Raw genomic sequence first — 26,928 nt, 5'->3', positions numbered from 1 at the left:
AATTAAAATATACTGCTGCTACTGTCAATCGATGGTTTAAAATCTTGTCTAAGAAAAAAGCAACACATACATATTTCCTATCCATTAGAATGAAAAAAAATTAATTACTGATTTTGGCAATGATTAATGAAGCTATGCCAAGAGTCATGAGTAAGTTTGTATGAAGAATTATCGGTCAGTATTGTTTTTCAAAAATATGTAGACGTTTGACATTAAATTTCAAAAATAAAATTTCTAAAAACAAGAAAGAAATAATATTATCCACGCTTTCCAACTCTTTTTACAAATTCTTTCTATTAATATTATATACACTTTATAAACCTCCGGGAGTGGTTTCCTAGAAGCTTTCTCGCGTATTCTCCAAGGTCATATTCCCTTTCCCTGTGTAAAATTGTGGACATTGAGTAAGTTTGCGAATGCTCTCCATAACACTGGCGAACAATAGTTACAAAATATAAATCTTTAGCTTGAATTTTTACTGAGTCTATCTTACAAATATTTATTCTGGACACCTTTTTTCCAACCACTTGAAGCCAAAATTTGACACATAACTACAGTTATAATCAGAAGATGATATACCGAATTTCATTGATTTAAGTGGTTGAGTTTATGAATTATTGCTCTTATATGCGTACGAATGTAGAGATTGACTGACTGTTCACCACTAGTCGAAATTTGTTCTTTGCATTTTGCAGTTATCGAGTTCACATGCAATCGAGCAGACAGACAGACAGACTTTATGTGAATAGAGTTCGAACAAAATTTGATAGAAATCTAAAAATATGGTTGTATATCCATACACCAAAATTCATCTGTCTGCTCAAGGCGTTTTAAGTTACGGCGTTCACAGATAGACGGACAGACAGGCAGGCAAAACATAATTCCCTAAATCTGTTTTTCCAATTCAGGGAGATCTGAAGCATGTTAATTCGTCAAAATTTCAAGTTCGAATTTTTTGACGATTACAATACTTTCTCTATACTTCGTATATCCGAAAGTAAAAAACAGCTCAAGAATTTTATAGTTTTTCGTGTTTAAGACTAAGGGCTAAATCATTCAGAATCAAATATTTTTCGAATTACCTAATAAGATAGTAAATTATTATTTTCGTAATTCAAAATTACTCAAATGTGCAATGTAAAATATATTAGATTATTTTCTTCCTTAATCTCCCACTTTCTTTTTTCATCCTAGAGAAATTATATCATTCAATCAATTTTTAATGAAGATGAGCTTCAGTTATGGTTACTCACTAATTGACGTTGGAAAAAGGAGAAAGAGGAAAACTCTGTCCTCGGGGCTATTTCCTCAGTTGTTTCCAAACTCTTAAATCGACTTCTAGGAAACATAAAGTGTAATGCTTTCAGACGAAATTCCTCGAAAGTGAATGTTGTTTTGTGATGAGAATCGTGAGAAAAGAAGAAACCCTCAGAAAATTTAATGAATGCTTAGTGTTCATATAAGCCAATCAGAAATGTTCCAGATAAAATTCTTGGAAATAAATGCTAGATTTGTCTTTGTAGCTATACTGAAAAAGGGATTTAAAAAGCTGATTTAAAATTTTTTTATGTTTTTAGAGTAAGATTATATCATAAAAGTACTTCCTGAAACGAAAAAGGTACAATGCCTCTATTGTTTATTGCTATTAAAATCCAAGTAATGAAAATCAGGGTAATTATTGTTTAAATATGAATTTTCTTTGTTTGTTATTTTCAAAATGGCTACATCTCTGGTAATAGTTATATTGTTATTTTTCAAAATGAATATATTAAACAAAACAATGAAAATGTTATTTTTTCTATATTTCCCAGTGCCATGTATTTTTTGAAGATTCTTTTTTGAAATTTCTCACTTCTCTGTAACTCTTCTAAGCAGCATTACCGAAATGACGTTTTTGAAATTTCTCATCTCTCTATAACTCTTCTAAGCAGCATTGTAGAATAATAACGGTAATAAGAATCGCCCTTTAATTCGTTTTCAATTTTTATTTACTTATTTATGCAACATATGCATATTCAATAAGCAAAATTAATCGGAACTCCTAGAATAAAAGTTTATAATTTTTTTATTTATGGGAATTAATATACTAATGTTTCAAACAAAGAAGTTTTCTTTGCTCTTTATTTGGTTTATTAATACCTTAAATAATACATTAAAATGCGATTAGCAATAGCTAAAATCCTGTAGATATATATTAAAATCACGGATTCTCAGCTCCTATTTATCCATTGTATAAGCAGAATTCATCGAAAACCCAACCTGAATGCGATATCCATTCTTTTATAATTAGAAGAACTAATAATATTTATTTTCTAACAAATAAAAGAATTACCTGTTGCTTCTCTTTTAGTTTACCATCATTTTAAATCAAATCTTAAAATGTGGGTTGTGTAATCTACAGAGGAATTATTGAAAATTTCCAAGCCTATTTGTGCATTCAACTAGCAGAGTGCATCGAAAACCCATCTTGAATACAATATTAATGCTTTCCTAATAAGGAGAATCAATAAATCTAATTTTTTAAAAACAAGTTAACAATTATTTCTAATTGAAACTTACTTCTTTAGTTTTTCTTTCCATCAGATCTTTTTATATTGTGAGTTGCATCCTTAATAAGTATGCTACGGAATAACATTTAGGTCACGAAAAATTTTGGAGCCTTTTTGTTTCAAATTCTTAAATCTTAAATGTTTGATTTTTCAAGAATGAATTTTAAAATGTTTTTGAAGTTCATTTCTTGAATAAATAAATCAAGAGGAAATTGTTTTAAAAAATCAAATTTGATTTTAAGTAAGGTTTATATCTAAGAAACATATTGTTGCCAATCGCCAAAATTGGGCTTTAGTTCAGTAAAAAAAAATTCGAAGAATGGCGAATACAGATTTAAGTACATTATTTCTCAGGTAGTATCTTTTAATTCAGTATTGAAAAAGGAAATATAGTATTCTTTATCTCACTAACAAATCAATATAGACATGCAGTCATCAATGATACATATATATTTTTTCAAAAGCACTCGTGCTGTTATGGATATGTTGTAAATTGACTTAATAACTTTTTTTAGTATGTACCTTATTGGCAATAACAAGCACTAGAACTTCCATTTTTTAAAGTTTTAATAGACTGAAACATTGTGAACAATTGTGAATATAATCTAATTCTACACCTTTTATCTCTACATTTAAGTGTTGAATATTTTAATGTAAAAATCAGTCATGTTAATAAAAGTAAAGAAAATCGACCATTTTAACTCAGAAATCTTACTAAAAAATGCCTTTTTTATCATTATTTAGAGTCTAACGATTGCATTTATTTTCTAATTTTTGGGTCACAACAAGATTTTTCTCGCTGAATAGTCGTAATTTTTTGTTCCATCAGAAAAAACGTCATTTGTTAGATATCAAAGGGTCTATCCATTGAGAATACATGTAATTTATCCATTAAGAATACGTATAATTTATTAACCTGTGCAATATCAAATTATCTTGTACATTTATCACACAAAATATTTAAAATCTCATTATTTTAAAACTTTGCATCCTTACTTTTGATGCCATTGTAGTTTGATTAAAAAAACTGTTCCACTGGCTCATTCATTTACTTAATAATTATGCTCACTCTCACCATTTCACCAAATTTTGCTGCCTTTTATTCTTAAACCTGAAATGGCAACGTGGAATCATTCTAATTTTTCCACCAATTTGAACTGATTCTGCCGCTTCTTGGAGAGAGGACAATAATGTCCTATATATGCTATGGAGAAGCACGGAGGAGCTGGTAACTGGGTACCGATCTGCTATCTTTAGTTAAGCAGGTAACATTCAAAACATTATGAATCAAACTGACACCTCGTTTGTGATAAAGGTCATAAGATGTAATCAATTTGTCTCCCTGTTTCCATCTATCCTACATAAAAGGTGTCAGTTTGATTCCCTGTCGCTACTCTGTGCCCTTTGGATCGTAGGTAAAATTTTATATAGGATTAATAATTTCCTGATAGTATTTTTTAAAATGATGTAAATAATGATATATGATGTGTGTAATATAAATTCAATTCATCAGCGTTTTTTTTTTTAATTACCAACCAGTTGATTTCAAACTTCACTTCTCAGCCGCGCGGAGTTCTGAATTTTCCACATTTATCAGGGCATAATTTCTGTAACTTTGGCTGTCCAATGTTAAGCTGCAGTATTACTTGAAATTCAGTATATAAAGTAAAGTATAGAAAAGCATATTAAGTAAAAGTCCTGTAGACCATTTTTCCTTCTCCAAACCATAGGTAAAATCGTGGAGAAGTTCTTGTTTCAAAGACTAAAACACCACTTTCAAATAAACTTCAATAATCTAATCAATTCGATTTTTAAGGAGGACGCACATACAGTTATCGAACTATTAGAAAGAAACTGAAAATACTATTGAAAACTACAAAATAGCCATATCTCCAGACATCCAAAGTGTCTTTAATCATCTTCAATATGCGTTAATCTTCAAATGCTTAGATAACATAAATTCTAATAAATATAGTAAGAAAATTCTAAAAGACATTCTTAAAGAACAATCAAGTGATCAAGCATACTACTCAAGGTCCCGTTTCCTGGCAGCAACAACAAGATTGCGCACAAGGATCTACACAGACCTAGTATTTTGGAATCCTGTCGCGGATGAAATCATATCCCAGAGCAGTCATCAGGAGTTCACTTACAAGCTTTTGAGGACAACTTCGTCTTCATAATCAACCGCCCTAAGGGGGAGAACTTCAAAATCACATTTCAGCAAGCCTTTTCGGTTTTTAAGACTAGAACTGATCAGAACAATCTAGCAGTTTCTATCAAAAAAATTGTCTCATTTTTATATCAGCAAACTAATAAAAGGTGCTATAATAAAATGAGGGGAACAAGTAATAAAGAGAAAAAATTCTTTTAAGTATCTACGCACCACAATTCATAGAAAAACTAAATTGGGATGAGCAACTCCAGAACCTAAAAATTAAAATAACCCTCACATTCCAAAATTTAATTGAATAGCAGGACCCACTTGGGGACTAAATAAAGATTCCAGGAGTCGACTTAACTGTCATCAAAAGAATTGTCCTCCATGGAACAGCTAGCTGGGTGTATTTTCTCATATCGAGACAAAAATGGTTTCTCTTAATGAAGAGCATCTTGGGATGTTATCCTACAATCTCCAGAGCAGTTTTACAAATCATTGAGAGACTTCTTATCTTTAATAACAAAGCACATCAAGAAGTGACTTTTGTTAGAGTAGCTAGACTTGCAAAGACCGGTAGATTTCTTAGAACACATTACAACCCCGGAGACATTGAACAATAGAATAAATACAACAGCATCAATTCAGCTAAATTTGACTGTAGAAGATGACCTCAATAAGTCACAAATTCGAACCATGTACCAATATAACCGTTTTACGAATGACTGTGAAATAAACGAGAATGTCGGTAATGCCTTTTCTGTTTTTCAAAACATTCAAATCAATTGCCACTGGATGGCACAGTTTGGCAACAAGAACGAGTAGGAAATCTTAGCACTGCATCATGCAGTTGAATGCGTTAACCACCTGACAAATCCAATTAACATTTGAAATGATAGCGAGCTAAGTTTACACTCCCTGAAATCCTACAAGATTTCTAATCCAATAACTAAATCAACCCAAAAGTTACTCGAAAGACATAAAAGCTATTCACCTTGGGATTGATAAAGGCACCTGTTGATCATCAAGATAATAAAACTACTGACAGTTTAGTTAAACAGAATTCTATAAAAGGTATCCGAATCCACCATTCAACCCCAGGCAATTATTTTAAGAGAGAACTAATGCAAATTTCTATCAATGAGGGGCAAAGGGAATGGGATTCAGCTGCATCAGGAAAAAATTCCATCACCTTCTCCCGAAAGTTTGTCTAACACCAATGCAGTTGCAGAGATATGAAACCATGTTTGCGAAAGAACATATTCTCTTTCCAACTTTATTCAAGCGATTGAAACTGAACACTGCAGACAAATGCGAATGTAATGGAACTAGAGAACCTCTGCATTATGCCACCACCTACTCCCGAACAAACTCTTTTCATATAAGAAAATCTGCATCGGACCAAGAAACTAGTCGGAGGGAAAAAAGACGTTGTTAGCAAAAACTATAAGACAAAGATCCGATTACTCACGGAGTTTATTTGTGAAAATGAACTACTCCACTGCGATTTCAACATCTGATGTCACTTTCTCCAACTAATTGATCACCTTCATTAAAAATGAATCCTAAAAGACCACCTGATCAATTCACTAGAGACTTGGTGACACTTTCAGGAACTGTCTCTGTATGATAGGCTATACTTTTTTATGTTTATATTTCCATATTTAGATTTTTTTCAACCCAGTCCTAAACATTTTATACCTGCATATGGATTTTGTCTTGACTTTTTTTTTTTTGGATCCAAATTTAAGAAATGTCTTTTTTTAACGCTTTTCTCTACTTATACAGGTACTTCGCCTCTGGTTACCATATTGTTTTTGTGTCTGCTTTTGTTCTTTGTTTTGAGTTAATTTTTGTCCATTGTTTTTTAATCTATTTTTGTAATTATTTGCATAACCAAGATCTATCCTTTGGTCTTGTACCCCCCCACCTCCCACTTCTTCTTCGCAAAGCCTCAACGCGACAATGTCATTGTGTTATTAATTGTCTTCCATTTTACATCTCATACTTTCTATTTTCTTAAAAAGTGATGACAGATGTCGATTTTTCATCTAATACTTTCACACACACACAAAAGACGATTATTTTTTTCATTCCGCTTTTTTCCATCCCCATTGATTGGGAATCTCCGAGATTCTAGGGGTATGCTGTGGTATTAAAGTTGGGAAAAAAAAGTCTATCAAAACATCAAAGACCATTAGATGAGAAATAAATAAATACATTGTTTCAGGTAAGTATCATTACTTTTCACATTTCTAAGTAGGAAACTGTTTATATCTAAAAACAATTTTATTTTTAAAGAGTTTTAATAAAGTGTCAAGGAGAGGAAATATGAACTGCTCTAGCCTTGGAGAAGGTTTTAAATTCTCTTTCCCATAAGCTGTTCAATAAAATGACAGCCTAACAGTTTTTCTTAGAAGAATTGAAGAAGCTATTGAAGACATTCACATGCTTTTACAAGTCCAAGGCAGTTAATCTTCATGATTACAGGACATCTTCACTATGGTCTTCAGTAGCATGTTGAGAAAAACCGATACATTTAAATTCTTACTCAGCTACTGTCCATTTAAAGTGCGAAACAAATGCGAGCTAATTTCTTTTAGAAAGCTATGCTTGCATATGTCATTAACATCTCTTTGGTAATCCCAAATAAAAAAAATTATAAATTGTCAAACATATGAAATCAGTAAATGTATTATAATATATGCTCAATGATTTTGAGTACAATTAATAATATTTATTTTGAAATGAGATAGGAATAATTTCTTTGTTCTTTTTAGAACTATCTACAACTTCAGAAAAACGTTTCAGTCGTTATTATTGTGAGAAACAAATTAAATGAAATATTTTCTTACTCAGTAGTTAATAAATTAAACGAAATTTTTATTAAAGCTGATTTCGTTCTATGTTCTATTCATTTTAAGATATTCAGTAAATGGGGTTAAATTTTTTGATATAAGAACTGAATTAATTTTTTTATATAAAACTACAAAATATAATAACGGAGAATGTAGTCCAATGAAAAGATTTTAATTCTGCATATTTTTAATTAAATTTCATCTAAAAGTAATATATATAATTATTTTATGTTAAAATAAATGTTAATAGACTATTTATAATATAAAAAATATTCGTATTAATGAGTTTGTAAATTTACTCTTCGTCTGTAGCAGGTCGTGACGACCTTTTTATTTTAAAAACCCATTCTTATTATAAACTATACATATTTGAAAATTGAGTCTAAAATGTCTACCGAATAAAATACAGTACAATTATTTCTTAAAAAGAATAGTCATAATTATAATTATTAAGAAAAAAATAATTTATACGCAAGAATGTTTCTAAACTGAATGATATGTACGAATTGCATTCTAAAATTGAATGATGGAAGCAGACAGAACAGCTGGGATTAATGGCAGTAATCGTAGTAAAATAATCGTAGGGATGCTGTGGTTTTTAATCCTTTACTGTACAGTGTTGCATATATGTATCACTTACATTTTTTAAAATCCTTTTCGTTAGTTTTGAATAGTTAAACAATAAACTTACAACTTTTTTAACTTAAAAGAGGAAAGTATATAATAATTTTTTTATAAAACCTTTAAATTCAAAATTCATTTTTCAGCTTCTATATCTGTATTTTTTTATTACATTTATAAAGAATGGAAGTAAATAGTGAGATACATTAATTTCCTTACCAGTATGCGATAAAATATGTTACTGTTTTAATAATATAAAAATTAGCACAATCGAATTATTAATTATTATTATTATTAGAAATTATTTAAAAATAAATATATTCCTTCTTATTTTCTATCTATAATTTTTTTTAAAAATTCATCGGTTAAAATAAAAGCAGTTATATTCCAACTTGGTAACTCACCTCAGAAAACGTTTACTTCTTTTTAAAGTTAAAATTCAGATTCCAAACTCGGATGTAGTAACAGGAATCATCAGCTGAAAAACTATTAATTTATTCTTTTATATCTGCACATAGTTAAAATTCTCTAAGGAATAATATTCCTCGAAGATAACAGTGTTTCGAAGCCAAGTGATTCTTAAATATGAGTCACGACACTAAATGAGAACGATACAGAATTAATAATATTTGGAATATTGAGAATGCATAATTTCATTTTTCATAGAAATGCATAATTTCGACATTTCTAATTCAAATATGTCGAAAAAATTACATGTATTGCACGAGGTTTCATTCAAACTTTTATTAGGCTAAAGAAAAACTAGTCTGAAAATTTTTTCATCATTAATAACACTTTCTTTTTAAAGTTTTTAACCCTCAATTTTTTTTTCTAATTTTAAATTTGCAAATTTTTCGACCGTAAAAAAAAAGCTTAAAAAGTTCCGTTTCGAACATTTAATTTTTCAACAGATTTTCCATGATTATGATACAGAATTAAAAGCATGGGCACAGAAGGGAGTTAATATTTTAGGAAAACACCTTACATTCTGGATATTCTATTTCGAGAAGCATAATCTTCAATTAATGAAAAAAATTGCTTAAGGAACTTAATTTATCTGTCTTAGTTTTTCTTCGTATTTTACTAGAAAATTAAAAGCATTTGAAGGAAAATGCTATTGCATTTTTGATTGATTTTAATCTTAAATAAAGTAAACAACTCGTTAAATTACCACAAAGGAAAATGCTGAATATTTTTGCAGCTCCGCAGTGCTTATACAGGAGCCATATTTGATTGGCATAGACGAACTATTCCTAGTATTAGCATAATTCAGTCACAATAATTGAAATTTGTAAGATGTGTAGAGCAGAATAAGTATTAAAAATTGTTGAAAATGCCAAAACTCAATTTTGCTGATGCATATAAAGTTAAGTCTGTGAAAAGCTGTGTAACATTTAAACGGAAAAAATGTTTTTTTTTTTTTGTTTTTTTGTAAAATATTTCATTTTTTAAAGCATTTTTCGTTTCCCTGCGTTTTGAAAAGCGTATTATCAAGATCTAGTAATTTTCAAAGTAATTTTTTTCCTTTCAATAGCCTGAATTGGCATACTTTAATTCTAAAAGCCCCGTGTATTATTAAAATTCAAAACAAATTCATGGAAAACGCTTTCAATAATTTATGAATCTAAAAACTATTTATATTTCAGTCGATTTCATCATTTTTCTTGGAGATATGAAAGAAAATGCCAAAAAAATTCCAATGAAATACGAGCAGACTAAAAAGAAACAAAAAACAAAAAAACACGTATAAATATTCGTTTGAATTCAAAGCAATAAAAATACCAAAAAGAAAAAAAAAATCAACATTTTTTTCAACTTCTCCTTTTGCTACCGTTTATTACAGCAAATTTACATCCCTGTTGAAAATGTATCAAGAAAGAAAACAAATTGATTCCCCCCTACGCTGTAATTTTTCTCTCGCTCTTAATAACTTTCATTTCAGAAAACCTCAGGGTAACACGTTTTTCTTCTAAAAAGCACGATACTCAGCGTGGAAAAAGGGAAAAATAAAAATAAAAACTTGGAGTGGCTGGAATCTTTTCTTTCCGAAAGTCATTATGTTAGATCATGACGCTCCAGGCTTGGGTATTCTCACCCAAAACAACGAAGATTAAAACTTCGAAGAGGACAATTTTGTTTTTCCAAGAAGTACAGAATCTAAACAAGAACAACAGTCTGGGAACCAATTGTCTCAATTAGTCTCCTACATCCATTAACCCTCGTTTACATGTTCGGTCGGATGAAAGCTATAGGGGGAGGATACAAAATAGCAATACGTGGGCGCAGTTACCCTTTCAGTGTTAGAGAGGTCAGGGAAATGAAAACGACATGATGGTCTTTTCTTTTGCAGTGGGAAAGTGTGAAGGTTTTTTTTTATCCCATTCTTTAAAACGGTTAATTAGGAATGTTAAAAGTTAATATGCTTAACTGGAATAATATCTAGAAAACGATAATGCACTTTATTTCTTTCAAGATTAGAAATTATGAAAGTTATTTTCTCTTATTCTGATGCTTTAAAATTATTATATAAGTTCATATTTAATAGTTATTTTGAATAGAATGATATATTTTACTATGCATATTGCTGGAAGACGGAGGAAAATGATTTTAATGGTTGCATCAAACGATTGGAAAAGTACCGCACAAATGTTATTTATTTTCACTTAGAGTAACAAAGAAGAGCTGCCACTTGAATATCCTATTTGTGCTTTGCTTATAAAATATTTACTTTATCGATGCATTTATTTTATAGTTGCCATCTTCTTTTCATAATAAATAAATTTACAGGTAACGAATCATATAATTTGTAAGATAAAATTTACGCCTTTTCCAAAATATTATTTAGAACATAAAAGTAAATGCAGTTGTAATACGTTAAAAAATTTGGCTAAGTTTTTCTTTTCAATAAAGTTTCATAATTTTTATTTATTAAGTAAAATAGCATTAAGTCTATTAGCATGAAAATGAAAAAAAAAAATCTTCCTTTCTTTTGTAGATTCCATGAAGAGTTAATTTATATTTCAAGATGTTAAATTGTAAAAATTAGAATTTGTAATATCTTTAGCTGATTCATACTTCTAAATTATAGCAGGAAGACTTTAATCAAGCGACTGGAAAACGAACTTTCCTTTCTTCTCAGACAATATTAGTGTATTTAGTTTTTGACCGTTTGCGCACAAAAAAAAAAGTGATAAAGTTTTATTGCGCACTTTGATAGAACGACTTATCTTAATTCTGCATATTAAATATATACTTAAACTGGTGCAGTTCGCTTTAATTCATTGATTGGCCAACTATGTACATTTAAGAGTTACAAATCTCTAACAGATAACAGACAAAATCTGGGCCATCGAGAAATTATTACTTATAATCAAAAAGCAATAAATCATAGCAAGATTTAAAAGTTAAAAAATTTTGCAAACGTATAATATTTACTAGCAATGTGTGTAAACAATTACTTTAAGCTAAGAAGTTAAGAAAATTCCAGAAAATGGAAAAGAATAGTTCTCTTTTTTCTTTGATAGAAAACGTTTAAAAGTTATTTGAATCTTATATTTTAGAACACATAGTTATAGAAATTAAAATTTAATGCTTTAAGCAAAACTAATAATTTTTATTTACATATTCCCGTAAAAGACAATAAAGAAGTTTACATTTGCATTAATTGAAAAAAAAGCAATTTTATCTCGTAGTAACTTTTATACGATATTTATTTATTTCCATTTTGTACAATAAAGTCAATTTAATGACGCTTTCGACCCGACTTTTGGATGATTAAATTTTTAAATCCCATGTAAAAAGGGTTATTTCTACGATAGTCCATCTAAAAGTAGGATTTATTTACCCAATAGAAAATGATTTCCATCACTTATATACACATTAGCGAAAGGGTTAAATACGTTTTATGGTACTATTTTCTACAAAGCTGTTATTTTCACTCCTCTTACCAAATGTTTTTACCCTTTATTTTCGAGTATTGTTATTTATAGAGTCCATATATGAAATTAAAGAACAAATCTTACAAACTATAGACAAAATTTCACACTTTTAGTCATTATTTCGAAACTCTTCTTAATTTAAGAAGTTTCGTGGCAAACTATCAGAAAACTTAAAAATTAACTAAAAATAATATATAATCTATTAATATATATTTAATTGCCATCATATAAAGATGGAGCGAAATGCGAAGACAAAAAATTTGGAATTAATAAAACAGCGGACTGATATCGATAACAAGATATCAGTTATAAAGTTACAGTAGAGATAAGTTAATAAGATACTCTGCTTATCTCAATTTTCAAATTTTCACAGGAGAAATAAAAAAATAGGCAGAAATTTTTTTTTTCTACCTATTACAAAAAAGACGAATTTTTTTCACACTTACATTGAACATGAAACCGTGCATCTTAAAAAGATACGAAAAAAAATTCGTCATATTCGTTACTAAGCCAGCAAAATTCAGTTTTATCTTCCTCTTAATTAGAATTAGAAAACTGAGATTGGTTGCGTTTCTAGTTCAACGACGATATTATTGCTTGATAAAAGGGAGAAAACAGCATCAGCAAATCTTTCATATGTCTATAACGCCAAATTTCGCAAACAGAGCTGTCGCGACTCGAGCAAAATGTTGCAAAACCGCAAACTGGAGCAACTTTGCCAAATTTTTCTTTTCTTTCGACTGCTTTGTAAGTTTGAAATGTATAAAAATACTTCAAAATCATCATACCTCATTAGTTTCACTTTCTTTAACAAAAAGACAATTTAAATAAACACTTATGCAGTAAAAACTAAAAAACAGAGTTGGCAAGGTTAACTTGGAAAAGCAGTATTTTTGCTAACTTCTTTTATTATCTTTATCGGAATTCCTCAAAAAATATCAGAAAAAATATTTTTTTTTATACTATAAAACATTTTACTTTTTTTTCCTATAAAAAATTAACACTAATGTGTAATGTAAAGATATTCAAAACATAAAAATTGGAGTTTTTAAAATGCACAACTTTAAAGTTTTAAAAGTTGTGCACAATTTCAAAAAAAAAATACATTTTTCATGGTTCTCATTGTTAGGAGAGTCAATGATGTTCACTATATTTTGTACATTCAGAAAAATATGGACGATGCTAACAGAAAAGGTCATTCGTTTAACATCCAAATTACAACATAAAGAGTCAATATGGAATGAGAATGAAACAAAATATAGAGTTAATATATTTCAGACTGATATTTTGAATTCTAAATTACGGACATATAACTTTTACGAATAAGTGAGTAGCCCGAAAAAGAAATTAACGAACATTTTTATATTTGATTAGGAACAAAAATGTCCATTTGCGTTGATTGGAAAATATAATTTACAGCTTTTTTATTGATTTGTGGAACAGAAGATGTAAATAATAATATAATCACGAAATTCGAAGATATTACTTAACCACGACAAAGACAAATCAGAGGAGCTGAAAGGAAAAGTGAGTAATTAAAGAAACAAGATAAGATTCAATAAATTTCGAATTAAGATGTAGAGTTCGAAGTCACGTGATGCCCGCCAAATACTCAGCATCAATTTACTTTTAAAATCCATCGCAGGGGATTAAAAAATGAGATTAAAGGGCAATTTAAGATGATTTTTGTGAGATGACTTGATTGGTTACGTTTGCCATATGATTGTGATATGAATTGAAATTATTTCATAAATTCTCTTCAGCTTAGCCTGATCTTTAGACATTTGAGATTTTAAAGCAAAAAAACAAAGTCTGAAAAAATTAGTTAATTTTATTTTGGAATATGTAGAAAATAACACTGAGTCGTGTTTTTTTTGTTTTTTTTTATCGAAACACATATAATTTTCAAAATGATAATTTTCGTTAAGTTAAACTCAAAGAATGCATTTTCTATAGCAAAATACTTTACTAAGAGATTTCATATTGCATTCGCGACTCAGTTTTGTGATTCAGGAGTGGACCGTTAACAACTTCCAAGGGTCAATTTATTTAAAAGGTATGTCTTTCATCTAAAAGCAATGTAGTTTGGATGACATGGAAATAATGCACATGAATTTCATATTAAATATATAAATCAAAATACAGTGGTCTACCCATAACAATGTACCATGACAAACTTCATAACTAATGCTTCAGTTAACGAAAGTGGCAGAAATGAAAGAGTGCATCATCTGGAATTTGATACAGCGCATTTAAAGCTACTTCAAGAGGACAGGATCTCTTTACTGAATCAATTTCAAGTAATTGTGTACTTCCCGTGGGGATATACTTCAGTAGTGACACGATTAGTAATATTACTGAACCAATATCTCGCTGCTTAATGTTTTGGATACACATAGAGGGGAAAAAATTTATATATATATATATTTTTTTATTTATTAGAAAAACAAGGTTGATATTTACGACGAACTCGGCAGTATACGTTCAAACATAAAACTGGACTTTTTCGAAATAAATTTCCCCGATAGAATGCGTCCCTTAAAAGAAAATCCTCCCATTCATTACGGTCGTGAGAAAAGAAGAGGAGATAATTTATATGCGTCGTAAATGTAAATCTTTCAACACGATACTATGGCCGGCTAGAAATGAATCCAGTGCTTTGAAAGATAGTTATTCTTTTGCAACTCTTCGAATCTCGAATGATACTTTTTTCGATATTAATGAGAAATGTGACACTCTTTCTCGTAAAAGCTCTTTTGAAGAGCTCTTACATTCTACAATCTGGATTTTCCCCCGAACTGAAAGAAAGATGAATAAACTCTCATTTATTTATATATTTTTTATTGTTGTTATTATCATCAAGGTTAAAAAGTAGATTTCTGGTAAAACTGCTCTGCACTTAGTCATTTCAGTGAGAAAATAAAACTCTCCAAAAATTAATGTATTTCGTTTGAAGAAAGAATTTTTTTTGAACTAAGCGATATTGATAGATATTCAGTCTTTTAAAATGTTACAAGGTTTTATTTTACAGCGACTATTGTACAAGAGAAAGCGATGCCTTTCCCAAGCATCAGCAAATCCCTTTTCTTTTTTAAGTCTCATCCCCCGTTTTGCCTTTTCAGCAAAGCATGATCCTAGGAACATTTTATTTTCATTATAGCAGAGATGTATTTTGATAACTGCTGAGATACTGATAGCATCATTATTCTTCTCAGATGTATTGTTAAACGCTGATATTGTACAAGAGTTATTACTGCACCTAACTCTGAAAGGATTCGGTAGGGGGGATAGAGAAGAAAGGAGAAAGAAAAAAAATTTGTTTGTTCCTTTTTCTTGGTCATGTAACATATATTACTTTTTAAACCCGCAGAGAATTTCGCCATAAATGTGAACATTTATGGATAAAAACTGCATTTTTTTTTTTTATTCTCTCGTATATGGCGAGAAAGTATGGTAATCTTTAAAAAATTCGAAATTTTGATGAATCTCCATATTTCTTAGCCCCCTTCTCCCCCCGAGTTCGAAAAACACACTTTTGGAATTATGCCGAACTGCAAACACGATAACTCAAAATTGGTTTGAACTAAGTGGATGGAATTTGGTACATGCCATTAACTCCAAATGTGTATTTTTTTAAAAAATTTTGAACAAAATCTATTCATAAGAAATAAGTGTGTTTGATTGTCTGTCTGTTTGAGTACACGTGGAAACGATAATTGCAAAATAGAAACAGCTAGATGGATTAAGTTTGGTACACAGTTTTAGTATCTATATAGTGTAAATTCGTATGAAACTTTGAACCAGGTCTTTTAACGGGTTGACCATCTGTCGGTACGCACATTCTCATGTATGTAAAGACAATAACTCAAAAACAAGGCTTAAATAAATGTTATTTGGTAAGTGCTCTTGCTACAACAATTGTAGTTTTTTGTTAAATCAGATTTTGATTTCAATGAATCGAATAATAAGATGTTCAAAATGGCTATTCGGTTTTTTTTACTATGCCACGGAGCACAAAATGTTCACATGTGTGACTTTGAAAAATTCGAGTAATCTTATGTTCACGGTTCATAACTTTTATTCTGGGGAAGGGAATCACCACTTTGTGTGGAAGTATGCAAAAAAGTTCAGAGAGTCCACTCCTACTAGTTTACATTTCTTTAATGTCTTTTAATCTACATATATAAAAAAGAATTAAAAAAATGTGTGACACTCGTATTTCCCAGATTATATATCTTTTCTAAATGATAATAATACGCGAAACATTTGCAGTACCTTACTTTGAAGGGACAAGTTAGGGGATCGAAGAGGGAAAGATCGAGATATGTATTTTTATTATTATTATTAACGTAACATGAGCCACTTTTTAAAATACGCTGACAGTTTCATCACACATGTGAGGGGAAAAAGCATTGGTGAATATAGCATTTCTAAACAGCATTTTTTTTTCTTTTAATTCGCATCTTCAGTCCGTAAAAAAATATTTGTCATATACAGACTACAAATCGGAATATCTTAAATTCTATAGAATTCGATTACCTTTATTGATGTTGTACCTTTTTAAGCTCCCGCCATTTAAACCACATCATAATTATATAAACCTTTTAACATTCGCTACCCCGGAATCTTTTATCTAAAATATTTTTAAACAACAAGTAAAATCTAAGCAAAACTCGTAACATAAATTAACCTGAGAAACAGATAACCTGTTTGACTTTAGAAGAATCGATGACGTCAAATTACAATCAAGCAAATCATCAAATGTTCATAAAAAATCAATGTAATAACGTCATAAGTTTCTTTTTCTTTATTGTGTTAGGCGAATTTTAAAACCATTCCGCTCAGATGTTTTTTACTCGTTTATGCCTGTCGTAAATTTTTTATATACGATAGTTTTCTATGCAAAGCACATATATCAGTATAATCAGTGCTTTTTTTGTGTGTGTTATGTAAATATTTATCAAAGGAGAACGTTAGTTTTAGTCAAAAATTACAAACTAATCAATCTGACGGAGGCCTAATTTGATGTTCAGAACTGTTCAATCGGATTCAAGAAACTTGAGTTCAATGATTGAAATTTCAATATTATTAACAATTATATATGCAGGAAAAAATACTTGTTTTTTTTAACTGGTCATGTAAAATATAAGCTTTAAATATATATTATATACGTTTTAATACCGATTAAAAAAAGCATCAAATTAAATATACATAAAATATAAGCTTTAACATTGATTATACTTCTTCCATCAATTTCAAATGAGGCGAAGTGTTAATAAGTATTTGAGTATAAGTAGAACAATATCTTACTTGTGAATGAAAATTATACACAAAAATGTAGTTTTATATGGCAGTTATTTAAATTCAGCTTGTCTTTCATAAAATGTTTATTTACATTTTAAAATTTATTGATGTCAAAACAGAATGTATTTCTCCTAAATGATGGTTTATGAAATCTGTCCTAAAATTGTTTAAATAGTTTTTTTTTTTTCATATCTATGGTGATTTTTAAAAGAAAATATTGTTTCCATTTGCATTATTTTTCATGTTCTTAGATAATAATTGCTATAAATCGAAATAAGGCAATTCGAATTAAAAAATTTGATAAATCTTTTAGATTTTGTCCAAATTATTATTTAAAAAAAGATAGGAAATATCAAACAAATATATAAAAATTTAATTTTGGTTTACAAACATTTGTTTGACAACAAAAGTTGACAAGCATTTAATTGCATTTCTCTCACAATGCAAAATAAAAAAATGTAGCTTAATTTTCAAAGCCTGCAAATAAAATTTCTTAACCCCCCCCCCCCGCCACCTGTACCTGCAACAACAGACATTCTTTACTTCTATCAAAACAGCCAAACAAAATCTCCCTCACTAGAAATTATGATAAAAACTGCTAAAAATTCATTGCATGTCGAACGACCCTGCTTTCACCTTACAATTACTTAATTACAATAATAAAAGCAATAACAACTAGCAAGATAAAAAATGCGCGCGTTGAATTATTAAAAGTGATACCTTTCTTTATTAGAAAAACAGCATTTATCGATGGAATTTACGCTTTTTTACGAAGTGCTCGATTGGAACGAGACGAATGGAGATGTATATGACAAACATATTAAATTTCTCAGATTGGGCATTCCAGTACGAGTTGAGATATGCTTTAATTTGTTGTTTGTTCTTACCTATCTGGAAAAAGGTTGTTATTAGTGACGAAAGGTGTGCATTACGCAATGCTTCACTTCAAGAGCTGCTATTATCTGAAAATGACGTGCAATTAAGCTGCAGGGTACTTCATTAAAACATCTCGGCGTTTTCCAGCATTCCAACGGAGCCCATCAGTTTTCAAGAGCTGATTCCAGTGACATTAAGTCTCTGTGTTTAAAGCTGGGTGAGCCGACGTCTTTCTTGAACGCAGCCTTAACAAAGCATTCCCCAAAATTTTGTACATTGAAACAGTTTGCATGGAACTGTGCTGTAATTTCAGAAAACCAGTTTCCATTTATCACTGTCACAGTCCGCCAATGTAAACGGCAAAACCTCCCTCCCTCTACCCCGAGCTGGGGAGGGTGGAAGTAATAAAAAAATGAAAGGCCTACCCCACGATCTTCACACAGAAACATTATATTAAAGGTTTTGTACGTTCTGTCATTTTCATTTTTTGGCCAACCTTCCAAGAAACTATTATAGGAAAAAATATATCGTTGTCTGTGAAGAGCGGCCGGGATGGCATTGTGCGTGAGTATAATTCCACCAACACGACTGCTCTTTCTCGCGTAATACGTTAAATATTTGGTGGCTATTATGATTGTAATTTCAAAAATACTTGCGCATCCATCACTGTCAAGCTAGAGCTGGCGGAGCAAGAAAGATTTTTCCAGTTCTATGTTCGTAAATGTGTTCTTTAATAACACAGTTACGAATTTTTGCATGCTGCCCGGATACTATCTTTCCAATGCAAATTGCTGCGAACGTGAGTCAAGCTCGCGATTTTTGAACAAGGGGAGACGAAATCTACGTGTGAAAACGTTTCGAAGACGCTTGGTCACGTTCGTTTGAGTTAGATTGGGATTCAATAATTTTCTCTCACCGGCTGACGTCTTCGATCTGATAAGGAGCCTCACTCACTGAAAATTAATGCAGTTGAAGTGAGACCGGGAAAAATTAAAGAATCGGTACGGCTCGGGGCTTCGAATTCAAAATGAAAAATGAATAGTACCTTAAGGAAATTTCAAGGATATATAAAGACATCAATTCGTAACAGGTTATCCGAGAAACCCTTATTAGATCTCCGATTATGGGAAGAATAATATCGGAGAAAGAGAAACGTGCCCTGCCATCACTATCTAGAAGCAATATATTATATATTATTAAATAAATAAGCATTTATTACATATAACACATCTTTATACAAAAATCGAGTCTGTGAATTTCAGCGTTCATGCGGAAAAATGATAAATATATATATAAAAAAGTGGCAAATAACTCATGGGATAATTAGTTAGACAAGGACAGCTGAAATCACCATTTCTTGCAATTGATAAGATCGATACACTGTAGATTAAGAAACTTCTGCACATGTAGGGTAATATTATATCACTATAAAATGATTTGTAAATCTGAACTGTTTACGAATACGAAATACATTCACTTTCAAGCTGTGAAATTATATATTAATCATTATATACCATTGCAATACTTAATCCATGTCAATTATTCTCTTAGTGTAAATAATCTTTCGTTCTATTTTGGTAGCATTCGAAAGCTGAAATTCATTTCATTTGTCCAGTCCTTGTTTTAGAGGGTTTATAACTTATTAACATTATCGTTTTTAAAATGCCTCGACATTTAAGAAAGGTGAAAACATTACAGTAAAAATTCAAAATTTTCATTCAAATTTTTCACTTTAAACATTTTGTTTTCGTGCCTGTGCGTTATAAGAGCATCGAGTTATCGCTTCGAATTATTATAAGCTGAAAATAAATCATTCAGAAACGCTGTAATTCAATACAAAAATTGTGCATATTTTACAGGACCACAAATATTTTATTGACTCACAATTTAGTCAGTAGGACAGCAAATTAGAAAAATGGAAAGTTCCATCCAATTACTTTATAAAAAAAAGCAAAACAGATAAGGGGTAAAATGGTCTAAGTAAATTGAAAATAATTTTGCAATGATGAATCAATTCAGGGTTTTTACAAGTTAAATTCTATACCTTCGAATCTACATATAATTAAACACTAATTTAATATATATTGAAGCTTTTAAAACTTTATTGAAATATATTTATATTATGGCACAGCTATACATGAGACATTTTTTCTGATGTCTAGAGCACAAACAAATTTTAAAATAAAACAATACAATGTAACTTTAACCATTAAGAAACAAAAAATCTAACTAATAACGACTTAACTATTAATAAATATAATTACATTAATTATTAATTAAATACATATTTATTTTTAAAATTAAGATTAAATGTTTCAAATTAAGAGTAAATGCTGATCATTTTTGTCTTTTAACAGAAAAAATTCTGGCAGTAATAATTGTAAATAAAGTTTTAAAGACTTCAAAATATATGTAAAGGAATCTATTTGTATTTAGGGTCGGGATCTAAACAATTTAAGAAGATCTAATCTATAAAATGAATTAGTACAAACTAATGGGGAAATTTCAAATACAAATAGTCATATTTGTTTGAGTAACAGATTTAATAATTTTCTTTCACTATTGATTAATATCGTTAATTAATGTAGTATTAATATAGAATTAATGTAGTTTAAGTGAGGCCGAGTAAAATTGAAGAAGCAGTATGACTCGAGGCTGTAGATAACAAACAAAATATGAATATGGCCTTAGGCGATTTTCAAGGATTTATAAAGACATCTCTTCATAACAGGTTATCAATGAAACCCTTATTAGATCTCCGATTACGGGAAGAATAATATCAGAGAAACAGAAACGTGCCTTGCCTGTACTATCCCGAAGTAATATATTACACATTATTAGATAAATAAGCATTTATTACATATACACAACTTTATACAAAAAAACAGAGTCTGTGAATTCACGTTCATGAGAAAAAATGATAGATGTAAATAAACCGGGAAATAATTCATTGGATAATTAGTTGGAAAAGGACAGCTGAAATTGCTTTTTCCTATAATCAATAATATTGATGGAATTATAACTTACCGGGGATGAAAAACTTCAGAAATTAGTATAAGTGGATAAATATGAAAATGATTGCCGCAGTTGCGTGAACTTACGTGGGAAATATTTGGTACAAAGAAAATGTGGGTATGTTAACACGCGAAGTAAATGGCATGTCTACCAAATAAATAACAAAAAAAAGGGCGGGGGGAATAAAAGAAAATGATTTTTTCTACTTTAAAAATGAAAACATATTTTGTAAAAAAAATTGCTTGAAATTAAAGATTTAGTTATACATTAGTTACAGTAAAAGTTTGGCTTGGAAAACGAATAATCGAGAATTGTTAATTTCTGTAAAGAATAACAGAAAGGTATATCAATTTTCTCAAGAAATTGAATATTGAATAATAATTTATTTTCCGAAATCCATAAGTAATGGATATAATTTATATGCAAAGCTCTGGTTATTCAAGTGAGGTTGGATACAATTTATATATGATGCATTGGCTACTCAAATGAAACTAATTGCAATTTGTATTTGAAGCATCGACTATTCAAGATACATTTTGCAATTATGCTAATTTTTTTCTAATTCTGCTAATGACATGCTTGTTAGAACAGTAATGAAAATATGTCTAAATGTTTAGCTTATTAGCTTATTAGACCTTAGGAGCTTATTAGACCTCTAGAAATTGCAACAAAGTTAATTAAAATGTAAAATAAAAAACCGCAAATTAGATGCAAAACATTTCATTCTTATTGGGCTTGATACAAAATTATTATTATTACCACTGTAATAATAATTACCACTTTCTTAATACATGCATATGTGGGTACAATTAAAAGTTTTATTCTAATCTAATTAAAAATGTGCCAAAAATACCAACCAGATTGGTATTGCGAAAAAAAGAAATAACAATGAAACAGCACATGCACAAAAAGAAAAAGAAAGCAGAACAATCGTTTTCAAGATCAAATGAGATTAAATTAAAAAAAAAAGAATATACAATTATCGGAAATTGAGTATGTATTCTCAACGAAGATAATTTAGTGTTTTCCTTCTTTAATGGCTTTAACAATTTATCAATTATTATAAGTGTTGGTTCTATTTCACTCAATATATGTTTAAAAATTATTTCGAAGCAAATGGGTGAAATTGTAGATTTCAAGCAAAAGATAAATGATTATTTTATTCTTGATATTTTTATGCCATTTATATATTTTCCCACAAGATGAATATTATAATTTACTTAAAACTCCCTTAATTCTTATAATAAAACAATAAGAAAAAGGTACAAAATTAATCAACATCTTGAAAATTGCATTAGAATTTAAATATGTGGTGACAATCATAAAACATTTATAATATTTTTACAATTTTTTTAAGAAAATAACTGCTTAAAAATTTTTAAAAATAAATGTGCTTTATTCCCAAAGATAAAAATTAGTTATTTTATCTAAAGTAGGGACATTTAAAAAATTGTAAAAACACCAGGAGAAATATTCCAACAATACCGTAACTTTAATCAAATTTATAATAAATTTAAATATTAAATGAATATTTTGGACTCTTCATTCTAATAAGATTCGTTTAATTTTTTCATTTTAATATTTTCGGCTGCTGAGGTTTTAAACATATTGCTTTAACATACTTATTCTTAATAAAAGGAAATTTTATTTTTATCTTTAGTACTCTAACAAAAGCGAATTAAATAATATTTTTTTATTATTCTATATTTGTTATTCTTTAAATATTTTATGAGTCATTATTATAAATAATAAAGAATCTTAAAATCTGTTTTTTAATTTATCATTAAGTGGGGCTATTTATATGAAATCAAAATTTAGTTGAAATCAATTTATCAACTGAAAAATGTTAAAATATTATACTGTCATAGGGAATGTCGCAATTTAGTGAAATTTCAAAACAGTTGCACATCACGAAGCGAATGAAAGATCGATTGAAGAGTTCCACAAACATGAAACATGTTAAGCCAAACAAAAATATTTAATAATAATTCGCTTCAAAAAATTTTCCATGCTAAACACTTAAATCGATAAAATGGCACAGCCAATTATAAACTAGTAAGCAAAAAGAATTTCAGTTCAATATATTTTTAAAAACAATTTTTAGTAAGCGATGTTAGTAATATTTTCATTTACATATATCTTGAATTTTTACGCATTTGTTAACTATTTGCACATTTAGAAGATAAATAGTAATTACCAGCATAGAAATGAACGATAAACAATGATTGATTTAAATATATTTTTCGGTTTTTCAAACATTTACCTGAAAACGAAAATCACATCTCTTTGAAATTCCTATTGCTGAGCAACCACATAAATCTCCAAAATCATAGATTTATGGAGTGAGATATTCAGTTCTAACCTCAGTTTTCACTAATAAAACTCCACACTTTTGTGAGCTGATTACATACCGTTAACTACAAGCAGGTATGAATTCTACTTTCCATATTTATTAAATTATGAAAATGTGTAAGAGACTGATAAAAATCATTGCAATTTTTAGGATTCAAGAAGTCGTATTTCTGAAAGTGGAAACCTTATAAAAACAGATGAACATTCCGCATCTACAATCGTTTCTGCTGACTCCATCGCTCATAGGTATTTTTTTAGAATCAATAACTGTTGTTTCTTCTTCCTTGACTAATAAGATTATCTAGAAAGAAAATGTTTGTTTCTATTGATTTAAGACGGACACTTCATTTACTTACAAATTTTTCAGCAATATGTCTCGAGTATTTTTGAATTGAAAAAAAAATGAAAATAAGAAGAAAAAAATATCAATGAATAAATTTTTAAGGATCAGGTAATTTTAATTAAAATATGAAAATCCAGTTAGAATTCATGAATAATTAGAATCTGTATTAGTAGGCATTATTTGATTTTTAGAAGATTCTTAGCTTTTAGAAATATCCAGTTCCCTTGAAAATTCGCCATGCGTAGCAGATTAATGAATGTTAAATTCTACCAAAGTCAAACCTGATCTCATTCATACCGAGTATATGAATATCTAATTTAGTTTAGTTAAATTAAGGTCCTATTTGAAAATAACGCCAAAGTTATTTTGGAACGGATCTCCTAATTTTGATCTATAATAGGATGACAAGGACGGAACCTCGGCTGGCTCTCTCTGCCCAAACTTTCCCACCATGCCAACGAGAGGACGTTTATTGCAGAAGATCAGATTTGGGGTGCACCAGGTCAGAAACTTCGGATCTTCAGTGAAATCAGGTTTCGAACCTGTGGCTTCGTAACCCGAAACTAATACCTTACAACTAAGTCACACCAGCTTTGAACATCTTATTTCGTATTCAGGAATAATTAGAATCTATGATTAGAATTTTGTGATTCGTAGAAGATTCAAAGCTTTGGGATACGAGTTCTCCCCGTTTACTAACGGATTCCACCAAAGAATAATTTTATATGGAAACAAGTATTCCTCTGTTAGTCGTGATCCTTTTTTATCTAAAAAAAAATAATAATAATATCCTCCCTCCCTTTATAACTATTATAATTAGTCCTACAATATTTTAAAAATATTTTTTAATTAAATTTTGTTAAAAAAACAGCTGAAAAATAAAGTCTGCTAACAGAGGATTCCATTTGAGCTTGAGGATTAAATCTAATTTTTTGGGGTCATGCGTCATTGTACAAGTTTGGAGAATGGACTCAGATTCTCTCCTCACTTATTGAATTGTTTAGAATTACCCAAACGCTTTAGTATCATTAAAAAAAAGTGCTAGTGTAAAGGATCCGAAAATGGGATGGAATTTCGTCGGAATGATTAAAACAGATTCATCTTGTGGGATTGGTTAATAATAGATTCGAGAGACGATTCTAAAAAAGATATGGTACATAAAGGGGTCCGGAGCGCGGTAATCCGTTGTTGTCAGGTAGTATAGTTTAAGTTAGTTCACTTTTATTAACTTCCCCTTTAAAGCGGCACGAAGGCTATTATGGGACGGACCTCGTAATTTTGAATTGCGTTCAGATAACACGGACAACACCTGAAATGGCACCATCTCTTCAAACTTCCTCATCCCACCAGGGGAAGACATTTGGTTCCGACTGCTTTACCGTGCACTAGACACGCGTACATTATAATTCTTAAAGTGGAATCAGGTTTTGAACCTGGAACTCTCCGACCCCAAAGCCGACACCTTACTACCAGACCACTGCGGCCCTAGTGATAAAATAGCTTCTATAAATTGCTGACTCAGTTGTCCTTGTCATTTTATCTCGTTTTGAGTTTCTGAGTCTGATCATAATAGCGTAAAGAAGCTTTAAAAATAATTTTTTTTGTCCAATCAATCAGCACGCCAGCTAGAAGTTTTCATCAAAAATACGAATCGCAACCATTTAATAGATAAGCTATGTTATCAAAGATAATTTACGATATGTTCTATTTATAAAAACTACTTTATCAAAGTTTTCTCTGAAGATGTTAGAAACAACGCAAAATCAAATTAAATGCTGGTTAACCTTTTCAGCTTGAGTGACGAATCTTGTCCATCGAATTACATGATTTCATGCCATTAATTCATCTGTAGTTAAATTCCAAATAGCAATAAATTTAAAACTCACTTAAAAATAATTTAGATAAATTGAACCTTTGCTTCTTTATGTGGACTGAAATTTAAAAAAAAAAAAATGGTTAGAATTGGTTGTATTATCTGATTAGAAGAAAAATTAGAAGTTTAAATAAATCATTAGAATAAAAATGAATTCGTAGATCAAGGTATTAAGAATATATCATTTCAATAAAAAAAAGTCTTTACTTTTCATATCTAAAGGGAATGCCAACAAAATCAGTAGTGACTTCTTATAGGATAATGATTGCTGATGACCAAAAAAAAAATCCGAGTTAGTCTTGAAGATTAGTTAAAGATGCCATAATTCGAACTTATTTAATTAATTTAATTTGATTCATATCCTGCTTAGAAGCTATACTAAGATTATATTACAATAAATATTACAATTTTAAGCTATAATCAACTGACATGGACGACACCTACACCATCAACCTCATCTCAAATTTCCACCCTACAACATGGAATGAACGGCAGATTAATCATAAAATTAAATGGTGCACATGGCTCTTCGATTTCGGAGGCTCTGCCACTTCGATCATCAAGCCACCGTCCCACTTTCAAATCATTGTTGAGAACAAACTTCAGAATATTATTCGGGGTTAAATAATAGGGGGGAGGGAGCTAGAGTTTGCACTCCACATAGCTAAAAGCAGTGACAATTCAAGATCACAATATGCAGGAAGCTACGAAGTCAATTGGCCTTTGAATTAAGTTCACAGAGTTTTGAAAATATTTTTAAAAAATAAAAATAATTATCGCTTTAATAACAAGGTTTTTTTTATGCAGAATATAGATTTTCGTTGTTAAAAATTATAGTTTTAATGAAGTATACCATTTATTGTATAACTAGAATATGTGTCTGTCTAGACGGGTTGTTAATCTGTTAATAATACCTCAAATCTGATTAAATGCCATTTAGCTAGGTCTCAGCCTCCACTGAGAACCTTTGTTTCCTAGTAATGAGATCATCTCTATATCTGATGTCCATGAGCACTTACATCAAAATTAATCAATTAATAA

The 26,928-nt window shown here is 29.7% G+C and overlaps 1 protein-coding gene across 1 annotated transcript in view; it reads right to left on the bottom strand.

Annotated features, from left to right (window-relative positions):
- LOC129961100 (zinc finger protein castor homolog 1-like) overlaps window positions 1-26,928 on the bottom strand; it is a 497,172-nt gene that overhangs the window by 442,987 nt on the left and 27,257 nt on the right. The window lies entirely within an intron of this gene.

The sequence above is a fragment of the Argiope bruennichi genome, chromosome X2 (assembly GCF_947563725.1).
Source record: "Argiope bruennichi chromosome X2, qqArgBrue1.1, whole genome shotgun sequence".
Taxonomy (NCBI): domain Eukaryota; kingdom Metazoa; phylum Arthropoda; class Arachnida; order Araneae; family Araneidae; genus Argiope; species Argiope bruennichi.
This window is presented reverse-complemented; position numbering and strand designations above follow the sequence as displayed.